Raw genomic sequence first — 18,520 nt, 5'->3', positions numbered from 1 at the left:
GCCGGTAGCTCCGGAGAGCCAACATCTGACCACCTTCGTAACTCACGAGGGACAATATGCTTAGCGCGTCATGCCGTTCGGGCTAAAGAACGCCGCGGCCACCTTTCAGCGGATAATGAACACCCTCCTCTCGAAACATCAGGCTTATGCGGCCGCATACCTCGATGACATCGCCATTTTCTCTTCCTCGTGGACTGAACACTTGCGGCACTTAGAAATAATTTTTGATTTGTTGCGCGACGCCAAGCTTAAAGTGAGCCGGGAAAAGTTTCAGGTCGCACAGGCCCACATTAGGTACCTAGGACACATAGTGGAAGGCGGAACCCATGGGCCCGACCCAGAAAAGATATCGGCCATTCGTGGGCTCGTGCCCCCCGCAACAGAGACAGCTATGGAGTCTGCTAGGCTTATGTGGTTACTACCGCGATTACGTTGAAGGATACGCCGAGGTGGCCGCACCACTCACGTCTTTGACAAGGCGAGGTGTACCTAACACGATTCCGTGGAGCCAGGAAGCGCAAAACGCGCTCGACAGGCTCAAATCAGCTCTGTGCGAAGCTGCATCGCTGAACACCCCCGACATTAAAAGGCCATATTGGCTGTTCATCGACGCGTCCGACGTTGCAGCGGGAGCTTGTTTGGCGCAGATGGGAGACGAGGGACGGGAAAGGCCGATAGCGTTTACCAGCCACCGATTCACGCCAACGCAGACCCGCTGATCTACGATCGAGCGGGAAGCATTCGCCATTATCTGGGCACTAAAGAAATTTGATCATTGGGTGTACGGGGCAGAAATTAACGTGGTGTCTGACCACAACCCCCTCTCCTATCTCACTACTAGTACGCCTCATGGGGCAAAACTCGCGCGATGGGCGCTGGCCCTACAGCGCTACAATGTGACGGTGACCCACAGGAAAGGGTCAAGCAATGGTAACGCCGACGCGTTAACCCGTGTCCCCAATGTGACTTGGGGTGTAGAGCAAGCACACGGTTGAGCCATGGCCTTTCGGCGACGCGTGAATGTTCCCGCGTACCCGGTGCAATGTGTGATGTGAACGGTGGAGTGCGCGTGAACTTGGCGTGAGGACATTCAATTGTTCGCGCGCGGGACCTTCACGAACACTGTCCGGTCCGCCGATGCGAATGTGTGATTTGTGTTGTGTTATACCCATCTTGTGTCGCGAGATTCATTTGGTGTTCCATTCACGTGCGAAGTGTCTTACACGTTTTGTTTTCTTCGCGGGTTGTTGCGGCCTTTGTTGTATTAGGCTGAAATGACCGGATTCCAAGCTCATTTACCCTCTTGGGAGGGACGTGTAAGGGCGCAGTGAAAAGCGGCTCGCACGTGGAGTCGAGCTGACGGTCGAACCCCCCACTCGCCGAGGCCAAGGAGCGAGCGCTGTTGTTTTTTTTTCTCCTTTTCTCCCCTTTTCTTGGGCGCGGGCGCGCGGGAGGCTTGGTTTGTTTCGCCCCTTCGCCCCGAGGCGTCGCCAAGAAGCGAACGGCAGACGCATCCTTATCAGCCGGGAACAACAGCAGCACGCTTCTGCGAACCACTTTACGGCCAGCTCGTCCAGCGATGTCCCGCCGTGGCGCCAAGCATGGGTGCAGGGAGACGCCATTAATGAAGCTTTTTGCACTGCCACAAGCGCTCACTAAATGTCCTGCAGAAGGCGACAATAGGCGCGACCCATGGCCCTCCCAAGTAGGCAATCAGCCCAGCGGCCTCCCGCTGTGTCGCGAGACATTGGGTCCGAGCAACGGCGACTGTACACTGCTCTGGGACAGTGCCCCCCCCCCCCCCCTTATCCTCGAACGGGACGGCTGGGTGGCCCAGTCTCCAGATCCCCCGCGGCGTTTCTTTCACAAAGGCGCCAGCTGCAAGGTCGCGTCGCAAACACGCTGAGGAGGGGAGGCAAAGACAGGCGCCGTGTGAGAGGGCTTGGGGACCAGCGAGTGGAGAGTGTGTGTTTTGAATGTTGTATTTTTATTTGGCATAATTAAGGACCTGGGTCCAAGAATGTTCGCACCCCACGGGGGTTGTGGCATGTTTTTAAATAATTTGATTGGCTGCTTCATTTTCGGGGCGGATCACCTAAGGTGACCGCCCTTGTGTCTTTGTTGATGTCTGGTATCAAAAAGCGGTCCTCGGACCATGTTCGACAGTCAAGATTGAGGCTCCGTGCTTAGCATGTATTTACACCCCCTAGGCTTTAACCGAAACGCTCGGTAGGAAAGTAAGGGCCTGTAAAGTGACTTCTCTGTGTGAGAGTCTTCATTTTCTTTTAAGTTACAGTTGTCTGTGTGACTTGTTGCTGTAACTTTGCCTATGTATACTATTTTGCTTCTGTAAATATATATCTCCTCCTGACCATCACCAGATCATCGTCTTCTGCTTCTTCACTGCCGAATGACCACGTTTGGAGAGGCTTCAGCCCCTCCGAAGATTGGCAACGAACGAGATAAACATCACTGTCTAGTACACTAATCTAAAAAGGCAAACAACAAGAGGCCGATGTAAATGATGGAGAGTTAGAAGGTCAAAGAACTTCTCCAAATTTGTGAGGTGTTGGGCATCGATGTGGGCTCAACGAAAAGAAAGAAGGCGGTCCTTGAGATCATGCAGACTAAGGACGTGACAGTTGAGGAAGCCGCAGAGCAGAGGCATGGGCTGATATCAGTGAGCGCCATAAACGGGAGGAAGAGAAGGAACGTCGTGAGCGAGAGGAGGATAAGGAACGCCGTGAGAAAGAGGAAGAGAAGGAACGTCGCAAGGAAGAAATGCAGGAACGTGAGGCGCTTAGACAGCAGGAGCTTAAAATGAAAGAATTGGAGCTCCGTAAAAGCTCGCCAGCACCTAGCTTAGCTTCTGCGAGAGTCCCCTCTAACAGTCCCAAAATCCGTGATCAACTACCGCCTTTTGCCATTGGCGAAGATAGGGCTACATTCCTCGTGAAATTTGAGCATGTGTGCGAAGGGAATGACATCGAGTCATTCCTCTGGGCACAGAATTTGTTGGCTTTGCTTCCCGGGGAAGCATCTGACGTAATAACGTGTCTGTCGAAAGAGGCTTTCGAAAGCTACAGTGATGTCAAGGAAGCGCTACTGCGGAAGTACAAATTGTCGCCCGAAGCCTTCCGGCAGAGGTTCCGGTATGCTCATAAAGTGTACCGTCTGAAAGCCGACCTAGTTGAGTGGCTCAAGGGCGAAGAGGTTTACGACGATCGCAATTAGGTTGTGGAATGCATCGCATTAGAGCAATTCTACCGTTGCATCGATGATGATGTCAGGCTTTGCTAGATAAGCTAACGGAGGTTAAGCTAAACAAGGCAGCAGAGTTAGCGCAATAATATTACGCCCGCTGAAGCTTGCACAACAAAGCAGTGCGCGTAGAGAAAACTGACAGGAAAGATGACTTTTCGAGGAGGCCCGACGAACGGAAGCCATTCACGCGTCGCCAGTTTCGTATAAAGACTCGTCTCTTACAAAAGAAACTGGAAGGGCGGGGCAGAATGAGTGTCAGAGGGCTAATGATGTTCCCAAACAGGGCAACGATGCGACACGTTCTTTTGAAAAACGCAAACCGTTGAAATGCTATGACTGCAAAAGGGAAGGGCACTTCGCAACTTACTGCAAACAGAGAGTTGTGTTGGCGACCATTCGGGAAACAGACAAAAATCTGCGACTGTTAGAGCCATATATGCAGGAGATTAAGGTAAACGGAAAAAAATGCAGAACACTTCGGGACTCGGCAGCAACTATGGACGTTGTCCACCAGTCTTTGGTATCCCCGAGTGAGTTTACGGGATAATGCGCTTGGATACAGCAAGTGGTTGAGGAGCAGAGCGTCTGTCTACCGATTGCGATGGCCACCATTGAAGGACAGTTTGGTAAACTAAACACAAAACCCGCTGTGTCTGCCGCCCTCCCGGAGCAATTTCCCTACCTCTTCTCAAACAGCTCGCAGCAGCTTCTAAAGGATCAAGGCAAATCATTGCGTGCGCCGGTTAGCGCTGAGCGATGCGGCACACCGGCGGTTCAGGGTAACCTGAGTGGCGAGCCTGCAAAGGATATGCCTAGCTCGGGGGCTGGCGTGAGCGAGCCTTGTCCTTGTTCGGACGCGAGTGGCAGTGAGTCATGCGCTGCTGGCCGCGATGCAGGCGCGGCGCCGCACTCCGACGATGCCGGCGCCATACCCGCTCCGGTTACCGGCAGCTTGAAAGAACTGGCACCAAAAGAAAGAAAGAAAGAATTAAAGTGCTGCCGACGAAAAGAGCGGAAAGGCGGGTGCATGAAAGAATGGTGTCGTCGAAGGGTGAGAAAACGCAAACGATCGCGAAAGGAAAAGAAGCGGCGATCCCAGCGGCACAAATGCATCCGTGCTGAGAAAATGCGCGATTGTGCGCAAAGCGTAAGGAACGAGCAGATCGTTCAACAAAGCAAGTGACTTGTGCTCGTCTGTTTGGAAAGAAAGCTTAGGTCTCAAAGAGAAATGGACAGCCGAGGCTGTAGCGGAGGGAGAGCTAAACCGCCCGAATACTGCTAGGCGTTCTGCCGCTTGCGGAAGAGAGCAGCACAGTGCGAACTCGGATGCTTTGAGTCATGCATACGAGACATAGCTACCTTCGACAAGCGTTTCGTCGCTAATGGTAATGTTGTAGGCAGATCGGGGCAAAATTGAATGACCTCCTTGCTTCCTCAGTTGTGGTTTACGGTCCAAGTGATTTCAAGGGAACTTTTTCATTATTGATTATTACTTTTCTCTGCTATTTAATGTATCATTAATGTGCAAAATTGTTTAAACCTTGTGTACTGCATTCTATACACTTGTCTCTTGTTGTAGTGGGAGCAAAAAAGGGGACAACAATTTAGCTAACTGAATTTGAAATTTTGCCTCTGTCTGGTGGTTGACGGGTGACCGAGGGTACTTGCTTGTGTTGGCTGTTGCCTGTTGTCGGACGGTTTTGCAAGCCGCACAACAGTCTACCTCTACCAGTGGCGAGAGGCAAGGGCATCGGAGCGACCTGAGCGAAGTTGGTCGACGTGCCGCGGCAACAAAGCTGTCGGCAGAGATCCTGACCTGGCGAGTGGAACCCGAGGCACGTGAGGCTACCTGGCGCCCGGACACTGGACGTGAACTTGGAGGAACCTGGCGAACGAGCGCGCCCGGCATCCGAGCCACATGCGAGCAGCTCGTCTTCCCGGCGCATTGTCTGATGGCGGGGTGCTGTTCTGCCCGGCCAAAGCCGCCCAGAAATTCAGGCCATAAGCGAAACTTCTCCGGCAAACACCTCTTCACAAAATCCGAATACTTCTGTGCAAAGCACCGGTGCACTGGAGGCGAGCCGTGCCAAGGGACAGATACGTGTTTGAACATGACCTGAGCATCCAGACAGCTCGGCGCCGTGGCCCTAGCGGTGCACCCCTTCTCGCCCCGCGGTATATTTGAAGCAAGAGCGCAGCAAGCTCTCCCATTGGCCCTGCGAAAGTGCTGTCGTCGGATTGGACCATGTTAGCGTGAACGGTTTCTCGGTTCCTCAAGTGCTTCCGTTCGAGACTCCGATTGTGACTGTGTGAGTTCGTCACTAGCGTCCATCGGGAGCAGTTCGCCTCCTGAGACAGCGGACGCGGCGGAATCTCCCCGGCTGTCGCTACGCGAGAACAGTCGCGTATGCCTATGTTAGCTTTCTGCCCCAGAGCCGATCTCGCTGTGTAATTGCCTCTGAATAGTGTGCAAAGCTTTTTCTTCATCTCACCAGCACCGACTCGGATTCATCGCTACCGCCCAGGCAGCTGACAGCCCTCGTTCACGAAACGGGTGACGAGCGCTACGCAACCAACTCCTTGACACAACCCTGTTGACGGTGGGATACTCTATGATAACCCCACCGGCACAACAGTACAAAGCGAAAGAAATTTATTAAAAAGAAGGATGAAGCCTAAAAGGGCGAAGGGGAACATATGCAACCATAAACAGTTAACAGGTAATGTACTACGCAGTTGCACTAAAAATACACAAATTAACAACTTTGCATTTAATCGATAAAGAAGCGTCCAGTGGGTAGCCGCCATATACTCTGGCGAGGCGATGGTTTTGAGGAGGGGGAGGGGGGGGGGGTCGTCATCCTAGCGGTGGTCAACGGGTACGGAGCGCGGAGTCACGCTTCCCGGCATCGAACTATACAGACGACGAGAACGCCTTCTACCACTCGCTTTCCACGTACTGCAGCACCTCTGCCCTTCGATACTCCTAGCGGCATTGAAGCACCACCTAGCTCCGCGCTGTGCCCAGAATTCGGTTCCTTTTTATCCCAGAGGCATTGTACCGGGTCTTGAACTAATGAGGCCCCTCCACCGCCCCATGCCCTGACCAGGTCGTTTGCGGTGGTTCGGGGTGGTTGATCTCTGATCGCAGTGGAGGCGAAAGCCGATCCCCGTGGGAAGAAGAGTGCGGTATTATCTCGTTATTGTAACCGCGGATACTCTTGTCGCCCACCGGGGAATCGAACCTCCATCCCTTGGATGCAGTCCAGAGCTTTACCACTGCGCCATGCTCCGGATTTTTTTTCTTTGTTGTCTGGCTTTTGCATACGGCATAACACAAAAGGAAAATCCCATCAAAACATGAAAAAAAGGCACACAAGGCAATGTAGATGAATGAATGTCATGATCAGCCATTGTTAGACTAGCCTGGTCGCTTTAAAACCCCGCAGCGACAACAGTAATTCTAATGGGCTGATCAGCGATATTTTTACACCCATAAAAAGACAAAAAGACAGCGGATAACCGATGGTCGCTGATGGTTGCTGAGGGTAACAAACTGGATTCCAAGGGAAGGAAAGCGTAGCAGGGGGCGGCAGAAAGTTAGGTGGGCGGATGAGGTTAAGGAGTTCGCAGGGGTCAAGTGGATACAGCTAGCACAGAGCCGGGTTAAGTGGAGAAATATGGGAGAGGCCTTCGCCCTGCAGTGGTTATAATCAGGCTGATGATGATGACGATGATGATGATGAAAAAGACATTACTTCAATTATATTTTAAAGTTGCTATTTGCAAGTAGGTCTATATCTATATATCACGTAATATGATTATATGCTGGGTCGTAAGAGCGGAAAATTCCGGAAAAGGCTCGACAAATTTAAGGAATTCATCCGGCGTACTTTGAGGAAGACGATACATTAAAATGAAAACAACACTGTAGGTGACAAGACAAATGTATTTGTCTAAATGCGGCCGATGAGGGTATCTTCAGAGGCCACTGTTATAAATAACAGTGTACTAAGGAATATTTTCATAAATATGGTCTTTCTTGATATAAAGGGCCACACCTCATACTCCTCTATCGTCCTGAAGATCTGAATATTGTTGCATTTCGGAATGTGTCTGATGTCGATATCTGATCTATACTACGTCTCTGTGAGTCCAATAATATCGAACTGACATTTTAATTGTCCTAGACTGCTGTCATTTTCTTTCGTTTTTAGTGTTTTGCGCATTTAAGTAGGGCAAATACAGTGTGTTTGGTTAAGAGCATAAATGTTTTGACTTATAAGGCTCATAAACAGGTCGGGATAAAAAGACATGACTGCTTGTAGATTTCAGAAGTTTCTACCACTGTTGTTTCTACCGTGCTTGACAGCAGCTCACGCAATTTTAGCAGTGTTATCTTCAGGAGCGATTCTTATCGTCCATGAATTCGGTTCCTTTTTAGCAAAGACCCTACCCATACGAAACGATAGTATGGTTCATCTGCTTTTGATTTCGCGATCGCGACGATTGATGTAGTCATCGTAAGCCCGGCTTAAGAAGTCTCGAAAAAATTAGCTGTGGTTTAACTTGTGGTTAAACCTAGAGTAGGCGAGAGCAATCTCCGTGGCTACGCTTAGGTTCGCCTAGAAAGTAAACACACGGCTTTTAGACATAGTAGTTAACTAGATGGTTTCAGTTTTATTTATGCCATAGGGGCACTTTTGGCCACTGAAGTGCGATGAGGCGAAAGCGTCTGTTGCGCGGTGGTCATAAAGGCCCACTGTCCACCCTCCGGTCGAAAATATTTTCTTCCCCGGTGACTGTGAGACTTCGCCCCTAGAACGCAAGGCCGCAAAATGTTTTTGAAAAGAGTAACTAATAATGCAGTTACAGCCACCGCAATCACCCGATTCTATCATGCCTCTCTCCTTCCGTTCCCTCGCAAAGGTTTTTCACTCTCCTGCCCGAGGTCGTCTAGCCTCCGCAATACAAATTCCCCTTCCTCCTCCACGTTTGGCGGGAGGTGGGGCGTGGCTCTCCGCGAGCACGAAAAAAAAAAAACGGTCGAGGGAGCGCGCGCCGCTGGATTCAGTCTGGCCGTGGCGAGGGAAAAGCGCGCTGCGAGCGGTAGACACCCATCCTTCTCCCGTCAGTCAGCGAGACGGACCAATGGACGCTGTTCCCGGTACGTACGTCATTATCGGGGCCCGTCGGGCCAGCGCAGGAAGCGGTGAAACTGGCTTCTCAAAGGAGAGCATGAGGGAGCTTTCAATTGTATTTTCGATGCTTTGCGGCGCGCGTGTCGCTGTAGAATTTTGCACAGACTATCTCCGGTACCTGATCGAAACACTGGGCTCTTTTTCTTAAAAGGGCCTTCCCTGGACAGTGGCCCTTTAAGCCCTCCACTACGGCACCTCTTTCTCTCTATTTTCACTCCCACCTTCCTCCTTCTCTTTCTGACTCGGTAATACGTCTACGGAGAATTGTGACTGATAGATACCGCGCCTCTTTCCTGTAAACCAATTTGAAACGCCGCTGATGCCTGTTGCACTGAGTCTGCTTCTATATGTTGTGTGGTGCGGCGTTCGCGGAAGCGCCAAATGAATAGCGCCGCACGGACACCTGGATAGAACGCCCGTCCGGGTTACGTCATGACCGGATGTGATGCCATTATGACGTAACCATGTGATGACGTCATAGCCAGCCATTGTCATTACTTATGACTATTTAGTCATGACTAATTATTAATAGTTAATGACTAGTTAGTCATTAGTACTGCGGCGCCGCCAGCTGTGCTGCTATCATCCTCACGCTAGAGAAGGGGAACTAAGATGTGCTACTCACGATACCGGGCGTGGCGACTCCGCGCTGCAGCAAGTGTCGGGCGTTCGTACACGAACGCATCGACTGCATGCGCACGTATGCCGCCGTTGCCGGGGCAACGGACGAGGTCGAGAAAATGAGCCACCTCATGGACGAGGAAGAAGCGGAAAAAGCAGCCTCCTCGCAAGACAACGCGGCAAGCAGCGGTAAACTAGCCGCATTCACTGCTGAGGCTGTCGCTGCAGTATCAGTATCTGCCCAAAGCAAAGAAAAGCAGCCAGAGGACAACGTTCCTGCCGAAGTGAGAGCCAGCACAACTGAAGGCAAGGCGCAAATGTTGGTTCACACTGGCGACTCGAGGAAGTCGCGCGGATCGATTCGTCACGTAGGGGGAGACCCGCGACAAGCGCCGATAGACACCGGTCTTTTCTATTTGGCTTGCATTGGCTGCACTAGCTCTGAAAAGTGCTGCAGCGGTGCCAGGCAGTCACGTGAGCGTGCGACGACACTGGCGTGCGACGACAGCTGCCATACGGTGTTAGATGGGTAGGTGTGCCGACCGGCGGGGCTAACGCGTGCCTTTTCTTCATGACGCCGCAGTGGCGCCACCAGCGAAAGCCCGGTTCATGACCGTTTCCTCCGGCCGTCGCCACGCATGACAGAAAGCGACTCGCTTCACTTTTTTCCAAGTGCAAATGAGTTTATTGCAAACAAGCTGTCTTACGGGAATAGGGAAGGGATGTAAACATATTACAAAGGCAGGGGAGCCGAGTTTAAGGCTGTTTTTTTTTACGTACAGCGTGTTTGCTGCGTTCCCGATTTTTCAGGCAAGCAACTCCGAACACTGTTATGTCACTTCCTCGTTCTTAATTTTTTTTTTCATTAAATATTCCACGCCATCACAAGGCAACGCGAATATATATTAACACAGTGCTCAGCTGTGATTTATGCGTGTGCATGGGCGTAAGCAGACCTTGCGAATAAATAAAATAAAACGAGTGCATAAGCTTGTATTGCAAAACGGTATCTTCTAGCTGAACTTTTGAAAGTGCAATAAATGACATGCACACATTAGTGTTTTTGCGTCAGTGAAGTAACACACCCCAAAATCATGCCTATGCGTTCAAAGCACGCGTCTCAGTTTCAGGTGTTTTCTTTTTTTTTTTTTTTCACGCGTTTTCACAGGCCAGGTTCTTGCTCTTGACCAAGAAGTGGAGGCGCATGATAGAGTAAAACTTGACGACGCTGTTAGTGATCTCAATCTTATGCTCCTCACAACCGATCATACGCCGAGGTTTGAGCTGCGGAAAAGGGGCGAAGTCTGCGAGACTTTCTCGCCTCAGTTCAGTGACTGTGAAGCAGTGACTGAAGGTCTCCTCGAGAGATGTCACGAGACTGTTCAAAGCATCAGATGGGAATATTAAGTTCCCCATGCTTACGTGGGCTGTGAGAGCGGCCACAGGCGGAAGGGGAGCTTCTGGCGATGCCAGCAAAACAGTGGCACAATCGGCACATTTAGTCTTTGAAAGAAACTTTCGCGCCACGTATCCTGCCAAATAGAAAATCAGCCGCGAATCACTTTTTCCTACCGCCAGGCTGCTGTGGTCGTTGTCAAGCTGGCAAGCGCTGAGCATTTCGTGTGCCGCCTGCACATTCCCTATGTCCAGTAAGTAGTTCACATACCTCTACTGGGTCTCTGCTTTTGCTATGACATCATCGGTGTCAAGCAAGCTGCTTAGTAGACCGGGTGAAACATTCCCATGATCAGGTGACTTGGCCAAGTTCATGAACTCCAGTGTTTATGGAGATCAAGAAATGAACGGGGGTTGGATGGTCGTTACTTCCTGTCATTTGTCGCAAAACCCCGAACAGTTGCTGCAAGATGTCTTGGCTTAGTCTGGCGGTCATTAAGTACCTGTAGCCTATTTTGGACGACAGATAATCCAAGAGGGAAAGAGTGCTCGACAGCGTGACTCGGAGGCCTTCTGCAGTGCTCCCTGATAAGAATCCCTCCTTCTGAGCACAGCGTTGCCACTCATCAAGATAGGGGAGGAAGTCACGAAGTCGCCGAGCTTTCGCAGAGTTCGGGCGGAGGGCGGCAGCTGGAAATCTTGAAGTCATGATGCTGATGATCTCCTGCATCAATTTGACAAGTTCATCGGTCGCGTGAACTGAACCGTGGTTGTGCTCAATCTGCTGTCTATACGTGAAAAGACCACGCCGGACATCATCAGAGAACAAGCGAAACGCATAATTTACGCGCATCTTCTCGAATGTGTCGGGCCTTACAACAGCTTTGTGCACCTGGGTATTGCCTTCAAGCCAACATGGCTACGTTGATCTACCTGCCATGCGGCATCAACGTGACTGATGGATGCCACGCCCTGAGGAGTTGTTAAAGGGTGCTGGAGCAAGCTGTTCTTACATTCTTCACCAAATGGGGAAAATCGGAGACCAAGTGCAAGGAGCGGTTCTTGTCCACAGGGTGCGGCGACTTGCAGACAACTTGTCCTGCTTTCCCAGAAATTCCAAAAATACGCCACATGGAACGATTCCAGCTAGCAGCGTCTGTTGTTATGAAATCCACAAAAAGTGAGGCGTTTTCTGCCATTATCACACCCTCCAGAGTAATTTTTGCTAGCACATCAGCTTTCACGTTCCCCTTCGAGGCGAAAACGCCAAGCACCTGGTGCCACTTTCCCGTGAATGGTTGGAAGAGAACAACTAGGGCGTGATCCGCCAATTCTGAGCTGGAGCTAGATGAAAATTTTTCGAGGTCCACCAAACCGTTCACTTTCCCGTAGTGACTGACCGTCAGGTTCTCGGAAAGTTTAATTTCATCCATCATAATGCCGCCATCACATTGCTGCTCCGTCATGCATATGCATTTTTCCTTCAAGGCAGCAAACACCCGTTTGTTGAAGCCGAATCCGCTTCGAAATCCGCGCAGGTACCGTTGGAGACACGTTCTGCCGGGCAGCAGCATGATCTTCTCCTTGCGCAGGTGCTCATAAAGCCGTTTGCTCCTCATCCGCATTATCAAGCATTCGAGCAGCCACTCGCGCTGGTACTTAAAACCCTTCGTGCTTTTCCGCTTTGAAGCATTTAAACAGGCCATGACATGTGACTGTTGCCTTACTGGCAAATTTTCTATTCTTGACATGAGCTCGCAGCTTTCTCGTTTTGAGTTCTTCCTCCTCATCTCTTCCAGTTTTGTCTCAAGAGTAAACATATTTCGCTTCAGTCTCTTGAACTTTGCGGTTACAAGCTCTCTCTTCTTTTCGCGCTCCCTCGACCTCCGGTCCTTTGTTCTTTTGTACGACAGCTGATTTAGGAGCAACTTTTTTGCGTATCGGCAATGCAAACAGGAGTCTCCTTGACTTGTGGCGATGCCGACGCATTTGGAGCTGAATGTTGTGTTTCCGTGGATTCTTATATTCTTGGGTTTCGCGAGGACGGTGTCAAGTTGGTCATTGCATTTTATGCCCTGACATGGAATCATGGCATCCACGTCAGCCAAAAGGTCCCCAACCTGTTCACGAGTTTCCAAATCCAGCTTCTGTGTTACGGCGCCTTGCACGGACACGGTGACTCGCAGTTTTGACGCACAGTGCTCCAGGAGTATTACTTTCACCAGAACAATGCTCTGTCCGCTTTTTCTGCAAGTCGAGAACGCAGAGACGCCAGAATCTTCAATAGAGTGATGTGTCCAGCCGCTGTGGGATACCGTGCAGGTAGTGAAGTCAATGTCAACCGAACGAGGTGACACTTCGGTTACAGACGTAAAGATACCTTCACTGGAGCTTGAAGGTACTGGATCGTCCGGCACTGTCTCAAGGTCGTGGCTGTCATTTCTGGCAGCCTTGGTTGGGCGGCAGCCTGTGGAATTCTTCGTCTTTCGTTTCGCGGTCACCTTTCTTGACAGGTAAACAGGAGCATCGGGCAGGGCAGAAGGCACGGCATCTTTGGTCAATCGTGGGTGAGAACGTGGGAGGCTAACAACGTTGCCTTCTATCATATATTTGTAATCCCGTTCGATACACTCTTGGTCAAAATGCCGCTCACACACAACGGAGTGTGGCTGCAACCTCTTGTCGGCACGATGAAGATCAAGCTCCCACCTTTTGAACAGTTCGGAATCCCGCGGCGCCGAAAACAGCGAGACTTTCAGTCCTTTTCTCGATGACTTGTAGCCGGATTTGCAGAAGGGTGCGAAACAAGTTGTGTCCTTTTTGGTCTTCATTCCTATCACTTCTCACAAAAAGCGCAGCGCCTGCTCCGCTACGGCGCTTGCATGTGGACAATGACAGACAGCAAACAGACGAGAAAACAGGTAGCTAGTGTCGTCTGTTTATTGTTTCAATGCCACACCGCAAAAGTCTCAGTTTCAGCTACTATTTTGACTGATAACGCAAGTAATAAGTAATGTTTTTAAACAAAAATGAGGTTAACAAAACGTGCGATGCGATTGCGACAAGTAGCAGACGATCCGCCGGTGAGCACCGGGCGGAGAACAGCAGCGCCAGTTTCGTCGTCATGAAGCGGAGGCACGCGGAACTACGCGTTGTGCCCTGCCGGTCGGCACACCTACCCATCTAGCCACCGTAGCTGCCAAAACAAGTACGAAAGTTTAGGACTTTGCAACCTAGAAGACGCGTGCACGCAGTATACATTTCATGTATCGTGTGCTAGCTATAACATGATCACGTCGAATTTTGAAGCCAGCTACCGTAGGCCTACTTTACTTGATCGGAAATTGACGACTATAGACTACGTGACGTTTACTGCGACCAGTTGACCAACGTACGCGTGGCTGCACGATCGTTATATCGGTCTGCGAAGATCCCATTCATGCGTATGGGCATGAGAGAATTAAGGTTGTAAGCAGTTGCCACGAGTATTAGTTTAAATAAGACTGCCTAACGAGACGCTTGACTGGTTTAGCGGTATAAATCCAAGGAATTGCGGTCTTCTGTCCAAAAGCGCTGCTGCTGCAGAGTCGCTGCGCACGCTATCGTGTGGATCGAGCCTCTCATACACACTTGTCACGACAGAAACTCGATCGATCGCAACTGATTTCTGTTCACAGCTACCCGCCTTAGGTCAAGACCAGTGCCGCACAACACGATAAAAAAAAATTACTACCTATATAGGACAACGCGCGCGAAGGGGCCGTATCGCGGTCACATACAGCTACACATGTGGCCACAACTACATATAATACCGCTCCTGACAATCGACAAAATGTTCATCAACAGCCTGCAGCCCAACTACCCTGTATACGCAACCATTCGCGGATCCGTTAGCAACGAACTGTCCGGGTTCTAAAGAAGACGGACTCTGCAGAGCTCTGCAGAACGATACGCAACGCCGTCTGCTGTTGGCCGAACAGCGCGTACGCCATGCTAGACTTTTTTCTGCACCTCCTCTGGAGCGAGTGCAGGATGGGCGAGAACTCACGCAGCATTAGTCCTGCACCTTGAAAAAACACGGAGAGAAGTGACAGCGCTCGTGGCACCGGCGGTGCTGCACTATTTGAACTAGTGCAGCTGATGCAACCAACTCGAAGAGACCTCGAGTGTTCACACCGGCGTGCGACTCGCTTCACGACAACCCCATCTCCGAAATAGATTTGAACGAAGAGCCGACTTTCGCGCCATTACGGCCTCTGCTATCGCGCTCGGGGTAGATCAATTCGGACTCATCTTGGGTATGAATATGTGCAATTATCAGCGAGGAAGAATACCTTATGGTCATGCCCATGTTTAGGACTGCTTCGGCAGCCAAAAGCGCTCTAGTTCGACGAAGATGCAAGCGGCGGTGTTGTGCGCGCCGTTGTTTGCGGTCTCGAGAAGTTGCAGATCACGAAATTGCCTCACGCCCGAGCGTCGAGCACGTGACCAAAAATACGAGTACAACCGCGAATTAGTACGCTTCACTTTCGCAATGATCATTGACTTGTGTGCCCAACAGCTGCGGGTGTAGTAAGTCGACCGTGCACACGCGCGCTTGCAATCTTTAATTTTCCCGCCAAGGAAGAAAGAAGCTCCGCGGGTAGGCTGAGGACTTCCGCAACTTGAATTCGCGTCGCAAGAATCGGTCAGCGAGCGACTCCCAGATCACTGGCGACTCGTTCGGGTCTCCCTCTCCGTAACGGATCGTGTCGCGCGACCGCTGCGAGTCGCCACTAGACTTGAGTCTCAGTCTGGCCAGGAAAACGCTGCTGCGAACGAAACGGACGCAGCCATGAAGATCAAGGAGGCGCCGCGACAATACCGCGACAAAAAGCAGAGGATGTGGTAGGGAAGCAGCGCCTTCGCCAGCTCGCCAAGGAGCGGAAGGTTTACAAGAGAAATAAAGGAAAACATGTGCGCTCCCCTCGTGCGTCATCCCTGTTTACATGAACCCGACAGCGGAGGGTCGAGTTGGGGAGAGTTGAGTGTACTCCACCCTACCGAGTTTACATGAACCCGACCCGACGAGCGCAGAACCGGCTCTGGACGAGCGTAGGGCTCCTCGATGCCTTTTGCATACGCTTGGGTAAAGAAATCGGGTGAAGGGTGAAGAAATCGAAGGGAGCAGGTGGGAGGGGTGGTAGTCTGAGTGCCTTTGTGAACTGCACAAAATGCAGCGACGAACATCGACAGAAGCGTTGCGGTGCCGGGAGCAGCTGCGGGCCGCCTGCTCTCTGCGGGCGCGCCGAGAAGATACGGAACTGAAAAGGATCTATAAACGTTGGCCACGAGAGCTTCAGATATACGCACTTCATAGCGAAAGCCCCTATTTAATGCGGCCATTTTGCCGGGAAACGCGTTCTTCGTCAGATTACTGAAGAAAGCCTCGATAAATTTAGGTGTTGCCTACCAGGTTAATTCTCACCTCCCCTTGGAGCTCTCAGTTCAGCTAAAAGCGCAAATTCGCCGAGCGCCTGTTAAAACGACTAAACTATGACGAACAGCGATATGGAAAACGACAAATTCGTGGGAACCGTCTTAACCAACAATTTCCCACCTCGCCTTTGGCATAACTTGACAGCTGCGAGAGCACGGCACGTTTTCGAGAACGCTTATCAGGACATGTTACACAGGTCTCGTGGACAAAACAGGACTTCTGATAGCATTGTGCAGAAAGTGTAGCTCGGATCGAGGAGTTCCGTTTGTGTAGGCGTGCTGGAGGGCAGAAAAATGCGAAACATCGGCTGAAATGACATTCTACCTAGCCACAGATGGCCATCGCACAGATTTCATAAATAAAAGGCATAGAATATATTACTACTTGTCAAAGAATAGGCGGCATCCATTAATTTGCCCATGTTGTATTTATAAAAATTCTGAATTGTTGTTCTGTAAACCCCATATGTTCACGGGACTTGTATATGTGACCATCGGTCGGGCGCGCGTGCACGTTGCCTCGGAACAGTATAGCTTTCTCTGGGTTAGCTCCAACTCTCTCCATGCTCGAGCAGAAGAGTACGTACTGCCTGTGTCGTACGTTCCCCACTCAATGTCACCCCTACTACGTCTAAAGTATAGAGCTTCCTTTGTATATCCGTATATTTCTTTTTTCCCTGGCTATGGGACCCCCAGAAGAACCGTGTTGCGGAGGGCGTAGATGTGGTGACGCGTTCAACGCCTGTGCGTGTTCCTCCGTATTTGTCCTTGTCCGGCTACGCGCTGCAAAAACTTTGGTTTTTTAAGCCCTTGCATTGACCACCTCCGTGTCAATGGCCGCAAACCATAGATGTATGAAGAGGGAAGAGTCCCCAGAGAGCGATTAACGTTCCTCGTTGTTTGCTGAATATGCCACGACGCAGGTAAAAGCCTCCTACGCATATAAGTGTCATTGTCTTTTATAACCGTTCTGTTGAAGTCGATTTTGTGATCGCATCTGTTGCAGTGTTCGGACACCGCACTGGCTGACTATGCATTTGTCAAACGTCCGCTCTGTGTTGCTTCATGCTTTCCCCGAAGCTTTTCGTTTCCTCTACGTATGAAGCCGGGCAGACCGAGCAGGGGTTTTGCAGACCATGCTTTGAATATTTTCTTAAGGTGGCGGTCCTTCGGGCGAGAGAGGAGACGTTCGATGCTGGTTGCCAAACCCTTCCCTCTTCGCACATCCATGGTTTGCGAACATTGGCGCGGACGTCGTCAACACAACGGCTTAAAAAGCCAAGCTGCGCCTTGATTAGAATCACACCACAAAGAAGGAGCCCAGTCAGCATCAAACTGTCGTGTTTTTCTGTTAAAGAACATAGATTTGGTTCTTCACCTGTACCTTGAATGAGGACAATGTGCATTCATGCGACAAAGAGTTCAGAAAAGGAATAAATGTAGCATCCTGCTCACCATTTCCGCATTCGATACAGCAGGGTACTTTTCGATAACTTCGGCTATTGATGGCTGCGTGTCTTTCATCCACTACCTCGTTGATGCACTCGTCTGTTTCATCAAATCGGATAGCCTCGCGTTATGAGGAGAGGGCCGCTTGACCTCTTTTTTTTTTTATGAAATCTACGTGTTCATTGGCGATCAGTTTATCATGCAGAATTGCTGTGTCTGATGGGAGATTTGTAGTCTGAAAAGAAACACCAAAATGAAGAGCTGAAGGGCTGAAAAATCTACATGTACACAAAAAATGCAAGCCTAACATATACTATTTCCAACGTTTCTTTGAATTACGTTGCATCTTTTCTGTTACTACACCTACGCGACAAAGCTGTTTGCACTGCACTACTGGCCCAATCGCATTAGTCAGAACCACAGTGATTGTGCGAAACAACCCTATGCAAGGTAAGCCAAGGTAAGCCAAGGCAAAAACAATCTAAGCTGAGCGTTTTCTTCCTGTGTAAGCTATTCACAAAGAAAAAATGCGGTGTTCACGGAAATACTTGGTTAGAATGCCCTGGGATGAACATAGCCGAATTGCCGCAAACCTGCTTTCGATATTTATCCCTTTAATGAGAAGTATTTCTGAATGCTTGAAAATGCTCATGTAAGTCTGTAAGTCTTACTTTCCACTGAAAAACATTTCAGAAACTCATGTTTTCATCTGCCATTCTGATCGAGGCTAGATCAAGCAGGACATCAACGAATGCGCGTATCAAACATCGCCGATCGCTGCCTGTCACTCTGATAAAGGTGCCCTATTCAGGCGGCAGTCCACATTGCACATTTTAGGTTCGTAAATCACTTACCTCCATCCGTCCTCTCACTAAGGCATGACCAAAATCCGTGTTCTTCGAAGGATCCGCAACATGGGCCTGCGTTTGTCCTTTAACACTGATTATCTTCTTGCGCTCTTTAAACAATGGTATTCGAATGAACGGAATTCCGTAGCCATTCTAACACGTGGATAATGTTCTGATCATACGCCTACAACATGCTTTACAAACACGCACGCATGCGAAACGGGCAACAAGCGGCTTCCCGCGCGACTGCGCCCCGACGTAACA

At 50.4% G+C, this 18,520-nt stretch overlaps 1 pseudogene; it reads left to right on the top strand.

Annotated features, from left to right (window-relative positions):
• Positions 1 to 2,524: 2,524 nt before the first annotated feature.
• LOC146183660 (uncharacterized) overlaps positions 2,525 to 18,520 on the top strand; it is a 39,729-nt pseudogene continuing 23,733 nt past the window's right edge.

This window comes from Amblyomma maculatum, chromosome 7 (genome assembly GCF_055883805.1).
Source record: "Amblyomma maculatum isolate TAMU_Amacu chromosome 7, ASM5588380v1, whole genome shotgun sequence".
NCBI classification, from domain to species: Eukaryota; Metazoa; Arthropoda; class Arachnida; order Ixodida; family Ixodidae; genus Amblyomma; species Amblyomma maculatum.
The sequence above is the reverse complement of the archived record's forward strand: the minus strand, read 5'-3'. Positions and strand labels throughout refer to the sequence as shown.